Genomic DNA, 23,647 nt, shown 5'->3' on the forward strand with positions numbered 1-23,647 from the left:
GAGCGATGTTTTCTTTCTGAGCATAATGTTTTCTGTGCATGTGCAGGTTCCCTGGGCAAACGGACTCAGCCTTACATAGTCACTGGCCCGTTCGCACGGGGCATTGCCGGAAGGGGGCCCAGGTGTCTCCCATGGGAATACCCATGAAAATTCTGGGTGTTCCCATGGGTATTTGGGCGGGAGGAGGTGTGCCGGGGGCGGACAGCTGATGTCACATGATGTCAGCCATCTGCCCTGTCTTCAGGGGAATGGCCCCACTGACTTATATTTGCGTGGCCTGAAGAAATCATTCGATGGTCCGCGACCATCGAATGATTTCATCGCCAGCTGGACATGCAAGTGGGTGTGTCTTCCAGACATATGCCCTCACATTGTTGCGGGGAGCGGCGATTCGGTAGGCAGCAGGGCAGGCCCTCCGGGATTCGGTAAACTACGAGCTTCGCGGCAGTGGCGTAACTACATTTTGGGCGCCCCCCCGACGTTAAAGGGAGGGCGCCCAGCCACTCACCCCGCCCGCCGCACCAACCCCCGCAGTCTAGATTCAGATCCGATATATAAGTGGGTACCTGGGGGAGCGGCAGGCGAGGACCGCAGGCGGCGCAGATGGAGACCGGGGGCGCGGCGAATAGGAAGAAATCCTATTCATAAGACCGGGTGGCCGCTGATTGGCTGAGCTCTCAGCCAATCAGCGGCCGCCCGGTCTTTTGAATAAGATTTCTTTATATTCTCCCGCCGCGCCCCCGGTCTCCATCTGCGCCGCCTGCCGCTCCCCCAGGTAGCCGTCAATGCAGGTGGGGGGGACGCTGCTAGGCGGCTGGGGGACACAGAGGCGGCAATTACTTACAGCTGAGCCGGGCAGGGGGAGCCGGGATCTGTCACTGTCAGTACGGAAGGAAAAAAAAAAAACCCATACAATGAATCGGCAGCCTGTGATTGGCTGAGCGCTCTCTCAGCCAGTCAGCAATTGGCTGAGAGAGCGCTCAGCAGCCAATCACAGGCTGCCCATTCATTGTATGGGCTTTTTTTTCCTTCTTCAGTACAGACATCTCCCGGCTTCCCCTGCCCGGCTTAGCTGTAAGTAATTGCCGCAGCTGTGTCACCCGCAGCGTCCGTCCCCCCAGCCGCCTCGCAGCGTCCCCCCCACCTGCACAGGTAAAGACTGGGGATGGTGTGGCGGGCGGCGGGGTGTAACGTAACTGCAGCCCCCGGCGCCCGCACATGCATAGCGCCCCCCCGCGGTCGCGGGGGCTGCGGTGCTATAGTTACGCCCCTGCTTCGCAGCTTACGGTGTCAACCAGAATCAGGGCCATAGATTGTAAGCTCCATTTCACTTAGGAGCCGATTCAGACCCGTTTGTTCCGGGCCTGGTGCAGAGAAGGGCTGTTTGGCGCAATAGAATCCATAATATATGAGGACACATCTGTACATGGACATTATCTGAACAGAATAATGTACAGCATGAATAATATAATACCCATTTCTCACTTACATCTAAACTCCAGGTTATTGAACATGAACGAGCAACCACCCGGCACTTTTTATATACAACCCTGGTAGCTCTCAAGATTTTATCCACTAAGGACCTGGGAGAGCTGCAGTGGAAACGTGTAACCTAGGTCGTTCGTTTCTGATGCAAGGCGGAGATGTCACAGCACAAGTGCCACACCAATTTGCAGGGTGAATGGCACTAATCTGGCAATAACAAAGATCAGTGTCATCATGTTCTGCCAGGACCTTCCCACGAGATCATGTTCTGCCAGGACCTTCCCATGTGATCATGTTTGCCATGACCTTCCCATGTGATCATGTCTGCCAGGACCTTCCCATGGGATCATGTCTGCCAGGACCTTCCCACGAGATCATGTTCTGCCAGGACCTTCCCATGTGATCATGTCTGCCAGGACCTTCCCATGGGATCATGTCTGCCAGGACCTTCCCATGGGATCATGTCTGCCAGGACCTTCCCATGTGATCATGTCTGCCAGGATCTTCCCATGGGATCATGTCTGCCAGGACCTTCCCACGTGATCTTGTTCTGCCAGGACCTTCCCACGTGATCTTGTTCTGCCAGGACCTTCCCACGTGATCATGTCTGCCAGGACCTTCCCACGTGATCATGTCTGCCAGGACCTTCCCACGTGATCATGTCTGCCAGGACCTTCCCACGTGATCATATCTGCCAGGACCTTCCCATGTGATCATGTTCTGCCAGGACCTTCCCATGTGATCATGTTCTGCCAGGACCTTCCCACGTGATCATGTTCTGCCAGGACCTTCCCACATGATCACGTCTGCCAGGACCTTCCCACGTGAACATGTTCTGCCAGGACCTTCCAATGTGATCATATCTGCCAGGACCTTCCCATGAAGAACTTATATTGAACTTTTTATAGCATGGTTCCTTCCTACAGTTGTTTCCCAACCCCAAGACGCACGCACAGTCCAGATACAGTATCCATGCTTGAGCACAGATGGATAAATCCAAATAGCTGAGGTACTAATTAAGTCACATGTGCCCATGTATGACGATCCTTAAAACATGGACTGTCAGTGCGCCTTGAGGACCATGGCTGGGAACCCTTGTTTTACATGATCCGGTCCCATACAGCCAGCAGAATTGATTTGTATCCAGGCCTCAGACTGTCTGCGGCAATATAGTTGGATCTGGGATTTCTCCTCTCGTGAAGGAAGTTCATCAGGTCACAGTGCAGAACAATCATCCCGGGAGGGCATCATTTACATTAATTCTCACCATCTACTCTGCATGACCAACTCAGTTTCCATTTCTGTCTGTCAAGCAGATGTGTGCCAGCGCTGACCTCATTACAGTGCCCGCAGCGACCACGATGCACTGAAATATAAGAAGCAAATGAGAATATTGGCTTTTAACCCCTGCACGACCAGCCTGAACTATACGCCTGGCACCGCAGCTTGGATTAGGTCATGTGTGACTCTGAGCTAATGATATGCAGCGTCAGCAATATGCTTTGGCCTCTAACGGGGATCATGTTTGATGGAAGAAACCGTAATACTACATACAATGAAGTAGGTGAGAACTGTGTTTATCCCAGATATGTACAGTATTAGAAGAGGATTCTATTTCATTGTAGGGATGACCATCGATGGATGCCATCGAACGCAATAGTGCAACTGCACATCGACAGTGTGAAAATATGCAATGGATGACCATCGATGTTTTTACCTATCAATGGTCATGAAATATTTTGACTGATTCACGGTTCTGGGGGGAGGAGCTATGCTCACTGTCCTAGCACTTTGAAAAAAACAAAAGCAAAACACTCGGTTTTTCTGTGCCATCGATGGAGGGAAACCATCTGGCTCTCACCCGTCGATGGCAAAAGTATCAACGTCGGCCATAAACCATCAAACCATCATTCATTTTATTGAAGACTGTGTGGAATATTTATTAAAACTTACAGTAGGCCTTCAAAAAAAAAAAAAAAAAAGATTCCTTATAACTGCAAACAGCAATGACGCCGGATCTTCATTCACCTAAATGTATCATTTCTCAGTGGTCAGGACAGGACAGTGATAAGAGCCTGTCCCAGCAATCAGCAAGGTGTAAAAGTGATCGCATATGCTGACCGCCACTGTGTTATGGCGCATCTGCTGACATCCGTTGGTGCATGTGCAAGCAGGCGGGACCTGGAAAGGAGGGATTCTTTGGATCCCTATGTCTGTATAATGTATTTACCTCTTATTGCTTACAAGCTAATATTTTTTTTACAAAAATAAGCAGTTAAAAAAAATCCTGGTACTTGTGTAGTTTGACGGCGCCCATCGCATCGCATACCATAAGGCATACAATGGTATGCGATGCGACGCGATATTGTACAATGCCATACAATTTTAAAATTGTATGACATTGTATATGGCATACAATGCCATACAATGCGATGCGATTAAACATTGTATAAGCACCCTAATGGTTGCTTACAATGTTAAATGCACCCCCCCGCCACCCCCCCCCCCCCCCACTATAAACGTGAACCCAAAGCATGGCGAGCGCAGCGAGCCCGCGAGGGGCGGCGGTACGCGTCCTCCAACCTTTTCATAACCCCACTATCCACGTCAGCGTGGAGTTGAGAATAGAAAGTGTGGCGAGCGCAGCGAGCCACCGAGCCCGAAGCGTGGCGAGTGGACGCGGATACCTGTGAAGGCCGCGAGGGGACTCCGATACCTGTGAAGGTATCCGCGTCCGCTCGCCACGCTTCGGGTTTGGTGGCTCGCTGCGCTCGCCACACTTTCTATTCTCAACTCCACGCCGACGTGGATAGTTGGGGTATGAAAAGGTCGGAGGACGCGTACTGCTGCCCCTCACGGGCTCGCTGCGCTCGCCATGCTTCGGGTTCACGTTTATAGTGGGGGGGTGGCGTGGGGGTGCATTTAACATTGTAAGCACCCATTACGGTGCTTAAAAGCACCCTTTATGGTGCTTATACAATCTTTCATCGTATAGGGGGCAAAAATCGCGTAGCATCGCATGCCATCGGGTGCATGGCATACGATGCGATGCGATTAAAACATTGCGCGATGGAAATCGGGGGAGCCACCAAAATACACAAGTACCAAAATCCTTTATGGTGAGATTAGCTGCAAGCAGCTGCCGCCGCCCAGGCGATTAATCGACAGACTGCACATGTGTACGTATCGTAATATGCATGGGTGAGGCCATCCTGCAATAAAATCGACTTTTTTCTGCGAGCAGGCAAAAAACCATTCGACCCTCGTTTGACTTTTTCGCCTGTATGCCCACATAGGAATGGATGTGTCAGTGCACATTCGCACAGCGGCAGGCATTCACTCGCCCGGTGAGTGGCATTTAGCCACTTGGTAAGCAGCCAAGCTGAATCACCCCCATAGTTGCCTATCCTCTCACACCTGCCATAAATCTAATCCTCTGGATTCTTCCAATTCTGCCAGGGGTGCCATTAGGGCCGCCATCAGGGGAGTCTGGGGGTACTTGAGTCCCGGGCCCGGACAGAAATGGGGCCCGAAACCAATTGGCAGTGTAGAACCAGTGCTGCACTTTCTAAGCTCACAATCTCCCACTTCATGGTAAGGCTCCTGTCTCTTCCTCCTGGCAGCTGCTCTCTGGTCCATTGCAATGTTTGAGGGCTCAGATCCACACATACTGTAAATGCGGTAGAAGAAGCTGGTACACTGGGCATGTGCAGCAGCTCTGCTCTGTCCCTTACACTGCATGATGTGGTGGCAGCTCTATTGATCATATTATATACCAGTGCTATTGTCATATTTTAAGGCACTTGCCAAGAGGAGGGGGGTTCGGGCAACCAGAACCGTTTGCCTATGTGATTGGTAACAGGAGAGGGTTACCATTACCACTGATGGTTACATTGTTATTGGCATGACGCCCGCTGTTATTGGCATGACGACCGCAGTTGCCATCTTCCATTGGGAACAATAGCTGTTCTGTTGTCGCCATGTCTAAATGATAACAGATTGCAATTATATATTAAGAACAAAAAAAAACAATGTTAAATTAATGATGTAAAGGGGTTAATGAGAAAATAGGGATGACATAAAAGGATTTAATAATGCAGGATGAGGGTAAATGTCTGCATTTCAAAATTCTGTCAAAGTTCTGCACTCGTCTATTTTGTCCTGACTGTCAGATATTATAAAGCAGCATATGCCCTCTAGTGCCAGAGAGAGGTATTGCGGTTCTTTCCCATGACCTATAATTTGCCAAAGATGTAACGGATGTCTGAATGTTACTTATTATTTATGTATTAGGGGTTTTACCAGGGAGAAATCCATTGATAGTCACTTCTCATTGTATAACTTGCCCGTGATACATCATAATATGAAATCCTTAAGCACAAATCAGGTCATCAAAATCACCACAGATAATGGTGCAACATGGCAGCATAGAGGTAAGCACTGCTAACTCACAGCAATCATGGGGCCAGTTTCCTTCTTGTGTCATATTTGCATGTTTCCCATATATTCCCTGCAGTCCAAACAGAGTGATAGGGTTATTGGTTTCTGACAGCATAGATGATAATGTATATTTATTAATATTTCCTAGGGCCGAGTTTCCCAAACTCCACCATTGCAGTCTAGGTTTTCAGGATATCCATGCTTCAATCCAGATAGTTAAAGCAAATTCACTGATGTACTAATTAAAGTAAGTCCATCCTTAAAACCTGGACTGATACATAATACAGCAAATGATGACAGTCCCCATTAATCTCAATGACAAATGCAATGTGACTCACTTTACCAAATTCAGCTTTGTAAGTATGGTGAAGAGGTATTGCCTGATCTGGGGAGGCCAATCCCCAAATCGGTGGGAACCCGGGATTTTGGCATAAAATCGCCATGATTCTGTAATTAATCAGTGCAAGCACAATTGAACAGTGGCAGTTTTTACCTATTGGGATTGCCACCCCTCCCCCCAATCCCCCCCACCCCGGTAAAATATGTCACTGTGCCAGGGTTGACTACTTTTAAAGTCTCATCTCCGGGAGAAGCCCGAAGAGGAGCAGCACTTCGGGGGGCGGGGACTGATGTAGACGTCATCAAGCTCCGCCCCCAGTACTGCAAATCCCACAATTTGCAGGTCTTCGAGGAGGGGGCAGGGCTAAATGACGCAATTTGCAACTTTAGCCCAACCCCCTGAAAAGCTGCAAATTACTGGAAATTAACGCTGCCGCGGGCAGGGGTACCGAGAGGGGGGGGAGCAGGTACAATTTACCTGGGCCTGTCAGGGGGGCCGTGGTCTGGACACACAGTTTTTTGGTGGCGAGAGTGCGCCAGAGTCAGCTGTTCAGCGGCGGCATTGGTAGTGCGGATGTGGGCGGACTTGGGCTGGCGTGGGGGCAACAGCATCACAGAGGTCCTTCTGAGCGTTGTTCGGCTCTCCGACTCCAGGGCCTGCTGAGAGCTAGCCACGTGACTTTGGAGTTCACCGTGGCTCGGCGGCAGGAGTATACTTCGGGTAGGTAGTCCCTGGGTACTGGGAGCAGCTGGGTCAGAGAAAGGCCACCTCCCACCGCTCCCCATCCCAGCCGTCATCAGCAGCAGCAGGTGCCGGTGCCATGTCTCCAGCCCAGCAGTCCAGACCTGGTTCCCCATCCAAGTCCAGGTCACTGTGTTCCAAGGTGGAAGGTGGGTGGCTTGTTGCTCTATGTCTGCTGCCTTCCTGCATGCTGCTGGGGCTGAGATCCAACTCTGGAAGTCAGCATATAACCCCTGGCAGAGCATGAACTGTAACTCCATGGCAACGATCATGTTAATCCCTGGCAAAGCATGTAATCCATGGCAGAGCATGTATACATACCCTACAACATGACCCATTCCATTAGGTACAAAATTCTCTATTCCTGGACTTCCCTGCCAGCGGCAGTTACAGAGGTTGGACTCCAGCACAGTCCAAAATTCAAAGAGAGGGAGTCACATCAACTGCCAGTGAGTCCAGGATAGTGATGTTCAGTGTCATAACTATTGGGCCGCAGCCCCCGCGGTGTTTCTCCCCCAGCTCCCCACTCCTTGTGGGTGCAGCGGGGAGCTGGCAGGGGGGTCCGTGCGGCGCGGGGATACCACTACCTGAGGTCAGGAAGAGGCTGGACTCTGGAGGTCCCTGCGGCTCTGAGAGTATGACGTTGCCCGGGTCCCTGCAGTGAAATGGAAATAACGCCCTACCGCCGTGCAGCGGCGCGGGAAGCGCTTCTGACTTTTAAAACACTGGGCGCATGCTGATTGGCTCAGCCAATCAGTGTGCGACCAGTGTTTTCAAAGTTAGAAGCGCTTCCCGCGCCACCGGGCGGTGGAGATAGTGCATTATTTCCACTTCACTGCAGGGACTCCGGCAACATCATACTCAGCGCCGGGGGGGGGCGAAATTGTCCCAGGGGGGGGGGTTTAGTGTCGGCGGCAAAATTGTCCCGGCGGGGGAGAGCAAAAGTTTTTGTTATACTGCTGGTGATGATGTTTGAGGTGGCAGTTGGTGTGGCTCCCCTTTTTGAATATTGGACTGTGCTGCAGCCCCAACTCTGTAACTGCCACTGGCAGGGAAGTCCAGGAACAGAGCATTTTATACCTAATGGAATGGGCCATGTTGGAGGGTATGTGTAAATCATTTGCAAAGAGCATGTTAACTCCGGGCAGAGCATGTAACCCTTTGCAAAGAGCATGTAACCCCTGGCAGTGCAGGTTTATCCCATGGCAAAGAGCATGTTAACCCCGGGCAGAGCATGTTACTCCGGGCAGAGCAAGTAACCTCTGGCAGAGCAAGTTAATTTCATGGCAAAGAGCATGTTAACCCTTGGCAGAGAATGTTACCCACTGGCAGAGCAGGTTAATCCCATGGCAACGAGCATGTTAACCCCCTAATATGCAATGAGCATTACAGTGTGTGGCATAACGTGTAATGAGCATTATGGCATGTGGTATAATATGTAATGGGTGTGTGACATGTGTAATAGGCATTACAGGGTACATCTTTGTCCGTGTATCCATCTTGGAAGCAGCGGCGTAACAACAGGTCCGCAGAGTGTGCGGGGAGCTCTGTCCATGGGGGCCCCAGGAAATAGTTGTACCGGGGCCCAGGATTTCATCCTTGTAAGTGAAAGTCAGTTGAGACTGACTTTTATTTGCAAGGGCCGGGGAAATCATTCGATGGTCGGCAACCATCAAATGATTTATCCTGCTAGCGGAGGCGTGTGAGGGGGTGTGTTCTCGTACACACCCCCTCGCATGGTACTGAGGGGAATCGGTGGTGGGGGCGGGCAGTACTAGCAGGGCACAGCAATATCAGTATCGCAGCAATGCGCGTGCCCATGCGTATGCATTCCTGGAAGTAGACACGTCCATATTGGTTTTCTGGGTATCTGGATGATAGGTCGACAGTCAATGGGTTGACAACAAAATGTCGACATGCAAAAGGTTGACATTGACAAGTGTATGGGTCATTGAGCCGACCCAATTTAGGTTGACATGCATTGGGTAAAGAAGGGCTTAGGTTAACTGATGAAATAGGTCAACATGGCTAATGTCGACAGGGTTGGAAGTTTGTCAAAAGCATTAGGTACAAAATAGGAAAGTCGACAGTCAAAAAGTCGACGTGTTTTTCACTTTTTTTGGCAAAGTGTACCGTGTCCCCTCGACTTTTTGACTGTCGACCTTCCCATTGTCAACATAATGCTTGTGTTGACCTTCCAACCCTGTCAGTCTAAGCCCTTTTGACCTTCAGTGGTCGACCCAATGGGGGAAATTTACTAAGAATACGAATACGATATTTCATATTTGTATTCTCAATACGAATGAATACGAATGCATACGGCTGTTGTAGCATACGGACCCGGAGCCCCGGACCACGGACACGTGACCCGGGGACTTAACTACGGGCTCAAGATAGGTAAGTATGAGCATACCTCCCAACTTTCCTGTCGCCGGACCCGGGACACTGGCCTAATTTAGGGGCGTGGCCTATACGCGCGGCTCTCTCGCGAGGCCACGCCCCCATTTTGCCGCTATGGGGGCATGACCCAGAGGCTCTGTGAGCCTCTAGCCATTCCCCCAGCCCCCTGGCTGCGGGAATAGATGATGTGCGCATGCGCACAGCGTTTATGCCCCGCTGCTTAGCAGCCGACAGGGGGGACTCCCAACAGCCCCCCTCACCGCGGGACACTGCCGCCCGCGGGTAGGACAGCGGGACAGGCCCTAATAATCGGGACTGTCCCGCTAAAATAGGGACTGTTGGGAGGTATGGTATGAGTATGTGTGGGCTTTGGATGAAATAAAGTTTTATTTTTTAATGGGTGTCAGTGTGTTTATTGTAGAGCGGGTCCGGATCCCCGAGATCCGACAGATCCGAATATCGGGGATCCGGGCCAGATCCGAGCCGGCTCGGGAGTTCCCGCCTGAATTCCGGACCAATAACGAGGCCGAACGTCATCATCGCGCTGTCGGATTCTCGCGGGAGCGGGATCTTATAAAAGATGCACGCGCGCCCCGCCATCTTCACTCCAATCTTGGAGAGGGAAGAGGGTGGTTGGGAAGCTCCGTGTGCTCCGTGCTGTGCTCTGTGCCATGTGCTCCGTGACCTGAACTGTGCCCTCACTGCCCTGTGCTGTACTCCGTGCCATGTGCTCCGTGCTGTGCTGTGCTCCGTGACCTGCCCTCACTGCCCTGTGTTGTAGACTTGAGAGTCAGTGACTGTTTATAGGCCTGAGCCCTGTAGTGTGATTTAACTAACTAGGTGCTGCAGTGCTCACACGCAGGGGCTGCAGTGTCCACTGTCCAGGGGCTGTCCTGTGGCCCGTGCCCTGTTGTGATTTATTTAGCCCTAAGCCCTGTGTTGTGATTTATTTAGCCCTGAACCCTGTGTTTTTTTTGTGATTTAACTAACTAACTCAGTGCTGCAGTGCTCACACACAGGGGCTGCAGTGCTGCTGAGTAGTACACTGTGTACAGGGGCAGCATTAATACAAGGGGCTGTGTCCAGTGTGACGGCCTATATCTTATCCATTGTCCAGTGTCACGAGTCACTCACGACATATATCCTGTGTCCTGTCCTGTGTGCCGACTGACGACATATCCTGTGTCCAGTGTGACGACATATATCCTGTGTCCAGTGTGACGACATATATCCTGTGTCCAGTGTGACGACATATATCCTGTGTCCAGTGTGACGACATATATCCAGTCTCCAGTGTGACGACATATATCCTGTGTCCAGCGTGACATATATCCATTGTCCAGTGTGAAGACATATATCCTGTGTCCAGCGTGACATATATCCATTGTCCAGTGTGACAACATATATCCATTGTCCAGTGTGACGACATATATCCAGTGTCCAGTGTGACAACATATATCCTGTGTCCAGTGTGACGACATATATCCTGTGTCCAGTGTGACGACATATATCCAGTCTCCAGTGTGTACTACTACAGATTTAATTGCTCCTTGGCTGCACATGCCAAACTGCAAAATCAATCCACATTGGGCTCTTGGTACTTGTGTGGAGGTTCTAACAGAGGAGCGCAGCTACAAGGGAGGGGGGGGGGTTATTAAACTGCCACCCTGTCTGCCCCTGTAGTGCTGCTCTGCTTCCAACATGTGCCAGGTTGGAAGTGTAAGGTCCACATGTATGTGATGCCCACTGCTGTCGCCTAGCTTAGTCATCCAGCTACCTCGGGATAACCTTATGGCCCTACTACAGTATATGAAAACGATTTTGTGAGCTGTGAAGTGATCAAAATTGTCTAGAAATGAGTGGAAACTAATGTTATTGAGCTCAATAACACTTTAGGGGCAAAAACAGGCCCGAAAACTATTATTTTAGCAATTTTTAGCATTTTTCCAAATAAATCCAGATCCAAAACCAAAACCCGCAAGGGTGGTTTTGCCAAAACCAATCCAGATCCAAAACACGAAGGGAGATCCAGATCCAAAACCAAAACCCGAAAAAGTGGCCGCCGCACATCTCTAGTTTATTGTACTATTTCTATTACTGTGGAACTACAAGTGCCAGCGGGCCTTTTAATGCCGCGCATGCTGGGACTTACGGTTCTCCAAGTCCCAGAATTCGGGGGAGGCTTGCTGGGACTCATAGTTCCACAGTTTTAGACAATGGTTAATTCTATTTTTTACACTTCAATCAGCCCGGTGCCCACAGCCAGGGGTACCGGGGACAGCACCAGGTTTCAGCCTGGCCAGGTAAGTCCTGGAGGGGGGGGACCCCTTTATTGTAAATGCCAAAAATACGAATACACCAAACAAAAAAGTATTTTACTATGAAAATACGATTTTTTATTATGAATTCACCTTAGTAAATTTCCCCCAATATCTCTAAAATTGCGCTATATTCCAATGGTGGTCGCTTCCAACACTAAGTCCTCTACTAGTAAGGACCAAACAAGACCTACAATACCAATAGTGTTTTCTTAGCGCCCTATAGACTTATTACAATAAGCAATTCACATGGAAAAATACATTTATTCACATACAAAACATTTATTAAAAATCTGATAAAAGATCAGTAAAAATCAGTAATTCCTTTTACACGGCTCCTTTTGGCTGGAGTAATTCACAGTGTGCAACAGTTGTTTAGTAGTTACCCCACGCGTTTCTTTTCAACAAGAAACTTCATCAGGGGAAAACAATTGCTCTTCAGATCAATATATATGCATATATGTAGGGGAGTATTAGTCCTCCTTACCTCCTAACTAGAATTTTATAGGTTCAAAATTGTCTCTCTCCTCCCATTGTGAACATCGATAGTACGGCTTGTTCTAATTCTCCAATAGTAAAATATTTATTACTCCTTAGTGTGGCAATCTCTATGTTTGCTGGTCTCCTGATAAGGCAGGCCTTCATAGAATATGGGAGAATTATTAGAACTTCATAGTTATAAGTGGACAATCTCTTTACGTGAGAAGAATAATGTTCTCCTAGAGAAAGTCGTTCTGTAAAACCGTATTCACTCATTCATGGAATGGATTTAATCTCCAACTCCTCTATTCACCAGTAGTATGTGTGCTCTCCATGGTGTCCAGCTAACAGGTGTGCTTGCCTGCAATCAGCCCCTGCCTGTACAAATGCCTCAGCAAATGTGAAACTCGCGGTGGGCACATCTAAGTGCGCCCACCCAGTTGTGACGTTAGGCAGGACGGAGCGGGCATTGTATATGAAAAACACCCTACCCATTCTTCCTGTAGATATATCTGCAGATCAGTTGATCTACTAGTGTTTACCCAGCTTAACCCCTTGAGATGTAGGTTTTGCTGGGGCAGGACAAACAGCAAAACCCACCACAGAGTCTGGGCCACCCCCCTCCTGCTGCTCCCCCTCCCCCTCATCTCTGCTCCGCCGCCGTTCGCCGGAGCTCCAGTGCCCTGCCGCTGCCCTAGCTGCCGATCATAATAGGTGGCAGGCTCGGGATGTTTGGGTGGCTCGGGAGGACTCAGGTCCCCGAAATCCCGAGCCGCGCTGACCATCTCCGAGCCTGCCGCCTGCCAATTACTAGAACTAATGGCGCCGGTGCTGAGAGGTGAGGGGGATTGATGGGAGGGGACAGCAGAGCGGCCACTGGGTGTGTGTGTGGGGGGGTAACCGGGACAGGTGATACGCCAGTGGTGCACACCTTGACACCACTGGCACACAACTTCATTCTAGTGGTATGCCCGGAAATTTTCCGGGACAGCCCGCTGGGGCAGCGCAGCTGAGCCTGGACAATTTCCGGGCATACCACTCAAGTGGTTAAGGCTGGAAACAAAGAGGTTGTGGCCCACAGCACCAAGCCCTTATATAAAGTCCAGCACAGACACACCTCTGCCACACTATAGGCCGGCTAAATCATGTGATCATCCTACATGCCAGCCCCCTTCCTAGAGGTTTAAATGACCTAATTTCTTACAGCAATAATTCGGTTTCTCTTCCTTTTAAACCGGGTTCATGGGAAGTTCATTCAGGGAAAATGAGGATTATGAGAAACAGCTTTTCCATAGATTAAAACGGGGACTGTGCTGAGAAAGCAGGGACACATGGATATGCCGTGATAGGTCTCGTGACATCTATCCACCCGGGGACCACAGGCTCTGGCCATAAACCAGCTGTGAGTCTGACGTAAACGTCCCATACATTTACCATATCACATCCATAAATTAACGTCCCACTCGTGTCGCATTAAATTCTATAGCGACGTTATCAGGCTGCCAGTGCACCGGGGAAGTGGCAACAGAGTAAGGGCTAGCCCCTCCCCCGGATTGCCTTATACACATTAGACCGCATTAGCAGATCTGACACCCACATAACCGTCACCGCACCTTAATAAAAGGCGACTGGGGCTGGCTGCAGTAAGTACACTGTCAGCATTTATTAGACCGCAGCGCACGTATCATAGCGAAGGAAAGGGGGGGTACACTGGCATTGCCCGGGACCTGGCATGATCTTGGATCTTATTTTGAGGTCTTATTATAACTAGTTCCAGAAACAGGAAGGAATCAGAGCAATACGAACAGGAATGAATTAGTATGACGCCCTCATCCTTGGAATGTGGAAGCTGCTACACCATCAGGCACCAGCCTATACCCGTAGGCCAGAGCTGGCACCTTCTCTCCATAGAACAATAGAAGCAGTTGGCAGAGAAAGCCACAGGTGGCTGTGCCGGGCGCAGAAGGGTTAACCCGTGGCAGCGATGTTTTTTTCATGAGCTACCTTAAAAGGAATCGGTGCCCAGGGAGGCAAGCTGTGTCTTTGTAAGTGCGCTGATGTCTCAGCTCCAGTACATTCTCTCTGGCAATGCGCGGCTCTGAAGCGATGCAGTGCTAATGTATAGTGGCACATTCTGTGACTCAAAGTCACAGGCTGACCCGGCTGGGCTCAGTGACCGTGAGCTGAACTCTGCTGCTCCAGCCCGCGCCTGCGCACACCCTCTGCCCGCCCTGCCAGCCCCCCTCAGCTCCATGGGCAGTACTCGCCCCGCCGCAGAACTTTACAAAAGGTGAGGTCTTGTGGGTGCAGGGGCTGAGGAATCCCTTGTGTGTCCCTCACATTGCTCAGGATCCAGCACAACAAGAGCATCACTCTGAGGAATGGGATGATCATTGGGTCTACAGCAAGTTGGTCGACAATCATTAGGTCAACACCATTAGGTCTACATGGTTCTAGGTCGACATGTGTTTAGATTGACAGGTCATTAGATCGACACAAGCATTAGTTCGACATGGTCTAGGTCGACAGTCAAAAGGTCGACATGGGGGTTTTCACTGTTTATTGACCCGAATGTCGACACAGTCAACATGGTTACTGGTTAAAGTGCACCGCATCCCCTCGCATGTTTCGCTGCGCTCGCAATCCCTGCCCCTATTTATTACACTTACCCCCTTTGGAACCCAGCACCAGATCTGCAGAAATCACGGGAAAATTATCTGGTCGCTATTTTCTTTTTTCCCCTGTGCTCTTAGAGAAATCACTGGGAACATAAAATTCCGCCATACAGTACATGCCTATCTTCCACAAAGGGCAAAACATGTCTACCCTCCTGGGACGGGCAAAACATGCCTACCTACCAGGATGGGGAACTCATGCCTACCCTCCCGGGATGGGAAAATCCTTCCACCCGGAAGCCTTATAGGGTGGCACCGCTAGCCACCCAGAAAAGTGGACAAGTCATCCAGCTAAAATCCTCCACCCAGCCGGCCATTTATTGAGGTCCGGTGACTGGTGGCGTGATTTGCGCTGAATTGTGCCATCTAAGCCACACCCCTCGCTGCATAGTGTTTGTAATATCGGACGCCACATGCCATGCGGTCCCCTATGGTGTGTTCCCTATATCCCATGCCGCCCCCCCCCCACAAACGCACAGCTCACTACTGCGTCGACAGCTCTGCCAGAGGGCAGTATTCAATGCGAAAAATTCGCCGTGTTTTATGGAGAGTTTGTGCTTTTCTCGCCTTGGATGGAGACTTTTGCTCTCCAAAAGCGAGCAACCCTATTCAATGTGAAATATTCGCCGTCTTTTTAAGTAATTTTCGCCGTCTCTCTCCGTGTAGAAATTCTCCATCTTTTGATGGAGAGCAGGAATGTGAACTTTTAAACTAAAAGGGTGTTTTTTTTAATTTTGGTGTCAAAAAATCAGGTTTTTTTTTCTGTGGAGGGCCATGTTATTTTTATTCATGTGCCTATAGCACATGAATATATATTTAATTTTAAAAAAAATATTTTTTTACATTTTTTTTTTTTCTTTTTTTTACACAGTGCAGCCAGCAGGGGGCCAGAGCGCTCGAGCCGCTCATTAGATATTCATATATTCACTGCACCCGAAGCACGTTCGGGTACAGTGAATACTGGGTCCCCCGCTGGCTATAGAGGGGGGCAGCCTGTGCTGCCTGGGTCCCAGGGGGGGCCCCTACCCTCACATATGTTCTGTGGCATCCAGGGAGACTTTAATCTCCCTGGATGCCACGTCCCTGTCAGCTCCCTGCTGCGGACGCTCGTCCGCTGCAGGGGTTAAGACTCGCCGCGAGTGGCGGCGAGTCTTATAAACATTGAATAGTGGCAGCAGGAGAGGCAACGAGCCCTCCGGAACACGGAGAGTGCACGGCGAGCAAAAAAAAATGCTCGCCGTGCACGGAGAATATTACCATTGAATACTGCCCAGAGAGTCAGCACTAACGCAATCTTGCCCATCTCACAAGGGTACTGTACCCTACACTTTTAGCCTCCCTAAATGCCCCTAAAATTTGAGTTCTGGACTGTAAATAGACTTGAGCCAGGAACGGGTTCCACTCAGAACCCCAAAGTGGATATGTAGGTTGACAGGGCTAAGATCAAAAGGATTGGAAGGTCGACACAAGCGTTAGGCCGACTAAGGCAAGGTCGATAGTCTAAAGGTCAACATGAGTTTTTCCCATTTTTTTGAGCCGACATGTGCCGACAGACGGTATTTCATGTCCTACCATCCACTACAGCATTGTGGGAGAATAAAATAGTGTGCCGAGTGCAGTGAGCCAATGTATGCGGTACACTTTGACCACATGCATGTCGACTATGTCGGCATTAGGGACAAAAACCACGAAACACTCATGTTGACCTTTTGACTGTTGACCTTGCCATTGACGACCTAATGCTTGTGTCAACCTTTCAACCCTGTCAACCTTAGCCAGGTCGAACTATTTCAGGTGTCAACCAAAGGCCTGTCGACCTAAACTGGTTTGACCCAATGGCCGATACCTATTCTGAACTGGTGGCACTAGCAGCTGTCCTACAGGAGGAGTGACAGTAGGGGCCAGATGTACTAAGCTTGAAAAGTGATAAAAAGGAGAGAGATAAACCACCAGCCAATCAACTCCTACCTGCCATGTCACAGGCTGTGTTTGAAAAATGTCAGGCAGGAGCTGATTGGCTGGCTGTTTACCACTCTCCGTTTTATCACTTTTCAGGCTTAGTGCATCTGGCCCCTAGGTGAGATAGATGGGGCGCAGAGCCTCCGTCGCTGGCCGAGGGGCCCGGGTTGCTGGAAGTAGGGCACGATCATTAGATACTAGTGCTCGGTCATGTGGGTTAATGAGAGCCAAGCAATGGAGAGGATTTAAGAATCATTTTATGGGTCAGAGATTTGCTGAGCGTCTCAGTGAGGATCAGGCTCTGGAATCGCTGCCTGGCAGCAGGAACGCACCCAGACATAATTCCTACTCCTCAAAGTCCTTTCACTGTTACTTCTAATTGCTTTATTATCCTTAATTATGTCCACTGAAATGATTACATCCAGATCCCGGCCTTCCAGAAAGACGAGGGGAGACGTATACTAGGCTGGCTCCTCTACGCGGTCTCCCCATCCACAATGGAGGTGTTAAGTGATGACAAGTCAGCTCCAATTATGCTCCTGGTCAACATAAGACATCTAATAGCCAGTCTGACTGGCAGCTTATATAACCAATAGCCTTGGGCAGGGTAGAAGGCCCTGCACCCCCTGTCCCAGTCTGTCCCTGCACAGCTACTGTATCTTTTCATACACATTAGTCAGGGACTGTACCCACAGCCAGGGCTCATACACATTAGTCAGTGACTGTACCCACAGCCAGGGCTCATACACGTCACTCAGTGACTGTACCCACAGCCAGGGCTCATACACGTTACTCAGTGACTGTACCCACAGCCAGGGCTCATACACGTTACTCAGTGACTGTACCCACAGCCAGGGCTCATACACGTTACTCAGTGACTGTACCCACAGCCAGGGCTTATACACATTAGTCAGTGACTGTACCCACAGCCAGGGCTCATACACGTTACTCAGTGACTGTACCCACAGCCAGGGCTCTTACACATTAGTCAGTGACTGTACCCACAGCCAGGGCTCACACACATTAGTCAGTGACTGTACCCACAGCCAGGGCTCATACACGTTACTCAGTGACTGTACCCACAGCCAGGGCTCATACACGTTACTCAGTGACTGTACCCACAGCCAGGGCTCATACACGTTACTCAGTGACTGTACCCACAGCCAGGGCTCATACACGTTAGTCAGTGACTGTACCCACAGCCAGGGCTCATACACGTTACTCAGTGACTGTACCCACAGCCAGGGCTCTTACACATTAGTCAGTGACTGTACCCACAGCCAGGGCTCACACACATTAGTCAGTGACTGTACCCACAGCCAGGGCTCATACACGTTACTCAGTGACTGTACCCACAGCCAGGGCTCATACACATTAGTCAGTGACTGTACCCACAGCCAGGGCTCATACACATTATATAAGTGGTGTCTGTGTCCCCCAGGGTACCTGAACAGGTAATAAACCAGGGCTACCTCAGCAACCTGAGCCACCAAATATTATACCAGCACACACTGTGCCCCACATTATATACCAGCAGCCTCTGTGCCCCACATTATATACCAGCACACACTGTGCCCCACATTATATACCAACAGCCTCTGTGCCCCAGGTAATGTACCAGCAGCCTCTGTGTCCCACATTATATACCAGCAGCCTCTGTGTCCCACATTATATACCAGCAGCCTCTGTGTCCCACATTATATACCAGCAGCCTCTGTGCCCCAGGTAATGTACCAGCAGCCTCTGTGTCCCACATTATATACCAGCAGCCTCTGTGTCCCACATTATATACCAGCAGCCTCTGTGTCCCACATTATATACCAGCAGCCTCTGTGCCCCAGGTAATGTACCAGCAGCCTCTGTGCCCCAGGTTATATACCAGCAGCCTCTGTGCCCCAGGTAATGTACCAGCAGCCTCTGTGCCCCAGGTGATATACCAGCTGCCTCTGTGCCCCAGATAATATACCAGCACCCTCTGTGCCCAAGGTGATATACCAGCAGCCTCTGTGCCCCACGTTATATAACAGCAGCCACTGTGCCCCAGGTGATATACCAGCAGCCTCTGTGCCAACAGAAGACCCTGCTCCTGCTTAGCCCAGGAAATCACCTTTGTTCATGTGATAATACAATGCATGATGCCTGGTATTTCGGGCATGTGGCTGTACCCAGCATTTGTCCCACAGAGCACCATCACTCAAACAGGATAATGGGCCATCACCAGGATGGTGCCTCACCTCCAGAGCCACCCTTGACCACTATTACAAGAAGGTGGTGAGTGGCTGAGCCATGCTCTTCTCCCAGCAGCTTTAGCTGAGGCAGTCTTGCCTACTCTCCTGGGGTGACTCGAATATTAGCTAGTGATCTCAGCCAACCAAAAATGTATTCAAGTCTCCTGGAAGGCCCATGTCCATCCAGCACTGTCCACTTCCCAAGTGGGCGGTCTGGGAAGCCAATGACATGATGCGTCATTGTAGCCCCGACCAATTTGCAGTGCTAACTATCCAATTAACTCATCCCTTCAGTGGCGTAACTATAGCTCCGCAGCCCCCGCGGTGGCGGGGGGGCGCAGAGAAATTGGGGGCGCCGCCGGGGGGGCTGCAGGGTTATAGTTACCCGCGGTCTGCATCTCGCCCGGCTCTCTGTCGGGACCTTCCTGACGTCACGGTCCCGGCCGGCTCCTGCTGCAATGAAAACTGACAATTAGAAAATGACTGCCCCCATACTGCAGACAGTTTTCTGTCTGCAGTATGGGGGCAGCCATTTTCTAGAGTCTGTTTTCATTGTAGCAGCAGGAGCCGGCCGGGACCGTGACGTCAGAAGGTCCCGACAGAGAGCCGGGCGAGACGCAGACCGCAGGTAAGAAGGGGGGGCAGGTTAGGTGGGGGGCGCCGAATAAACGTGCGGCGGGGGGGGGGGCGATAAATAGTTAGTTACGCCCCTGCATCCCTTCCTTACCCTGTCCCAGATTTCAGATGGGGCAAGATGGTAGTTGCTTAATTGTAGTGGGCTAAAGGACCTTCCACGCCCAGGGGGAGGAGCAAGGCTGGGGGCTTGCTCCTTCAGTATCCCCGCCACCACTGGTTGTCTTTAGTAACCAGGTAGTGAGCGAAGCGTAGTGGAGCGAGCCACCGCACCCGAAGCGTGGCAAGCGATGCAAGACATAACAGCCTGGTCAGAAACTGCCAAACATCTTCCATTTATAAAGTCAGGTAGTTTGGGCTCTCGCAGCCTGCAGAGACTGTAAACATAAGATGTAAGAGAAGCTGGGAAGTGTAAAGGTCTGCTTGTAGGAAAAATTAAACAGCAATATAATGTATTTATTCCCACATAGTATAGGAAATATGCACATATGTAATGGGATCAGGGAGCCAAGATACAGAGTCAGGCAGCACCCACGCCGATTGCCACCCACCACCCAACCCGGGGACAGCTTCCGCCATGATATGATTGGAGCAGGGCACCGGCGCCCGGGGGGAAGACACAGAGGTCTCAGCAGTGCAGCGCGCCAGCTGGATCTGTACAAACACTAATTTGCTCATAGTAAGTTAAATCCATGAAAATACAGAGCCGTCACCCTTCATTAACCAATGTACATCACTTCTGCTGTGCAGCCATTAACCCCTGCACCGTCACCAGAGCCACCGTCAGATTACATCTGGCTTAGTTTTATTTTCATCTCTTACATATTTGTCGTGTGTAATTTGTCTGTGTGTCCGGGATACGTTCGGACACTGTTGGACCGATTTGGACGAAACCAACGCGAGGTGGCTTGATTGTGTGCAGATTGGGTTCACGGCCCCTATAACCCCAATTCCGACCCTATGGGTCCTAAAAAAAGATCAGCCACTACACAAAGTGTGTCAGGAAAGCAAGGTATGGCAAAATTGCATAACATAGAAGGGGTAGAGGACATGGGGGGCTGATAGAGGGGGGCCCGGGGTACAGTATCCCCTGCGTCCCTTCCTTAATATGGAATGCAGATTGTCCAATCATTCACCCTCTGAGTAAAGCTGGCCATTCACCTAAAGATTTATTGTCCAATCTGGCTGGTTGGAAAAAAAATCTGGTAATATCTGAATGATCGTTTTTGTATAGCATTTCGAAGCAAATGGTCAACTGTCATTTGCTCCCATAAACAACCAGATTTTGGTTCCAACTAGGGTGGCCAATCCCGGGATCGGGATTGGCGGGATTCTGGGACTTTGCCCCAAAAACACCGGGATTTCAATCTAGGGATTGGAGCTGCCCGAATGTTCCGATGCCCGGCCTGCGGCTCTGACTGTCAGAGGTCATGCTGTGCAGGCTGAACAGTCGCTCCGCCCGCCCACAGCAACACTGCACATCGCTCCCCAGCCAGACACCCACCGCCCGCCCGGCACCCAGGCACACATCCAGCAGTTGATGCACTTTCAACTCTCCCCGGCCTAGCTCCCAGACGCCCCGTCTGCCTCACAGGCGGCTCCCACCCTCACCCGGGCAAGATAAATATGCGGGTGACTGGGGCATTTTTTTATTTGGAAAGTCAATCCTGGGATCCTGGGAATCCCGGAATTGAGCATTTTTCAATCCCCAATTCCAGGATTGAAAAAATTCCCCCAGATTGGCTTCCCTAGTTCCAACCAGCCAGATCAGACGTTAAATGTTTAGGTGTATGGCCATCTTAACTCTGTGGTCTTGCAGCTGTGACATGCCCCTGAGGTTGTTGCAACACACCTGTGTTTAAGTATCCACTCCCCTGTTACCACCCACAAGTGTTCCATGGCTGTCACCCTGCAAATAGATCATTAGTGTCCTCATTGTACATATTTATAGTGAAGGATAATGGTTTCCGTCATCGATGTCCAGCATAAACGAATAGTTTCAATTTTTGTTTTTTTCCCCAAGAGGCTGGGGAAGGAGCGTAGCCCTGCCCCTGATACCTGTGAAGCCCCACCCCCCATGTTTTATTGGCATACATGGCGATCAGTAAAAATAATGGATGACCATCAATAGTTAAAAACATCAATGGTCATCCATTGCATAGTTTTACACTATCAATGGCCAGTTGCACTAATGCCATCAATGGCAATGATAGCCATCCCTAGCCACGGCAGTACAACAGGGGGCGTGGTCTCAAGATAGCTGGGCAGTGCAGAGGGGTGGAGGTACAATGTCTGGATTATTGGCATTATAGAGCAAAGGGTGGAGGGGATGCAGTTGAAATCACGGCGGTCGGAATCCCGGCGTTCAAAATACCGATGCCGGAATCCCGACCGCCGAAATCCTGACACTTTCTCCCTCCGTGGGTGTCCATGACACCCATAGAGGGAGAATAAATTAGTGTGCCAAGCGTAGCGAGGCACTGGGCCCGCTGCGTGGCGAGCGCAGCGAGCCCGCAAGGAGGGGTGATCCACGTCCCCCCCCCCCTTGTCGGGATTTCGGTGGTCGGGATTCCGGCGTCGGGATTTTGAATGCCGGGATTCCAACCGCCAGGATTCCAACCGCCGGGATTTCATACCGATCCCGGGTGGAGCCAGGATTGTACAATCCAGCCAAACATGCTATTGCCCTGCCCACTTTAAGTAAGGGGAAAAAGTGAGGGTTTAAGTGTTACGTGTGGCTGACGTGGGGTTCTCCTTGTGGTAAATTCCAGGAGACTTACCCTCTTTTCCGGGAGCCCGGGAATGCCACCCGATCTTCATGAGCCTCCCGTCCATTCTGGGAGAGTAGGCAAGTATCGTTTTTATCCCATGTCACAAAGGCTACTGGCAGTAGGAGCGGTACCGGTGATAGTTCGCACGTGCAAAGCATGTACCACCGCTGGCCTCCAAAAAAGTCAAAATATATTCCTTGCCAAAACCTTTGGACATTACTCTTTAACAAAAGAGAGATTTTAATTGGCCCAATCTTTGCTATCACGTGTACTAAGCTGAAGTTGTCAGAGATCTGCAGAACTTTTTCCGAAGACGGCGGCAGTGGCGGTGAAAATGTTCAGCCTGGAGACTGGCTGTAATTTAGTATTCATCCTCCCTCTAACGCGAGCTGACATGCAAGTTGCATTTGGTACCTTACACATAAGTGATCTGAACTGCCTGCTATTTTAGTTGATGATAATTTGGTCTGTGTTTGGCTACGGTTCATGGTTCGGTCAACTTTTCCTGATATTATATTCCCGTTAGTTCCATAAAGGTTTTGCTGTCAGCTCGGCTCAGTGTTCATTTGCTCATGAACTGTGAATGCACTGCGGCTTGGGACTGGTCCGCGTGAACTGCACAGATCTCTCCAATGGTTAGGGGACTGGAAAAGCAGAGAAGGAGGAGGACGGGGGTGGGGTGGGGGGGCATGGGGAGAAGATAGGGCGCATTGAGGAGGGGGGCTGAGAGCTTGCTCCTTCCTTGAAGCAACAACAAATGAACGAGAGAAATAAGTCGCTGAGATAATACACCAAACGACAAATGATAATTACATGGAGATGAGTACAGATGGGGGGAGAAGGGGAGGGGCGCGTGGCATAGATCTGATGACCCATTCGGGCACTTGCCACGCTTCTATTTATAATATTGCACATTCCTATTTCCTGCTAAACACCAATTGTTGCATAAGACAGTAGAGGCCTCCTACGATGAGAGCGGTTGTCCTTGGTCAGATCTTCACTTGTATTGCAGTTCATAAATATAATTCAGGGTTCACAAACTAAGGGAACAGTCACTTTTGAGCTTGGATTTATGGATTAATGGGGCAGATGTATTAAGCCATAACAAGAGATAAATGCCAGGGTGATAAGGAGAGATAAACGACCAGCCAATCACCTGCTAACTGCCATGTTACAG

The 23,647-nt window shown here is 50.3% G+C and overlaps 1 long non-coding RNA gene across 3 annotated transcripts in view; it reads right to left on the reverse strand.

Moving 5' to 3' along the window:
- The window catches only part of LOC146080139 (uncharacterized), a 130,679-nt gene that overhangs the window by 6,457 nt on the left and 100,575 nt on the right, over positions 1-23,647 (reverse strand). The window lies entirely within an intron of this gene.

Source organism: Crinia signifera, chromosome 1 (assembly GCF_055691185.1).
Source record: "Crinia signifera chromosome 1, ASM5569118v1, whole genome shotgun sequence".
Lineage (NCBI taxonomy): Eukaryota > Metazoa > Chordata > Amphibia > Anura > Myobatrachidae > Crinia > Crinia signifera.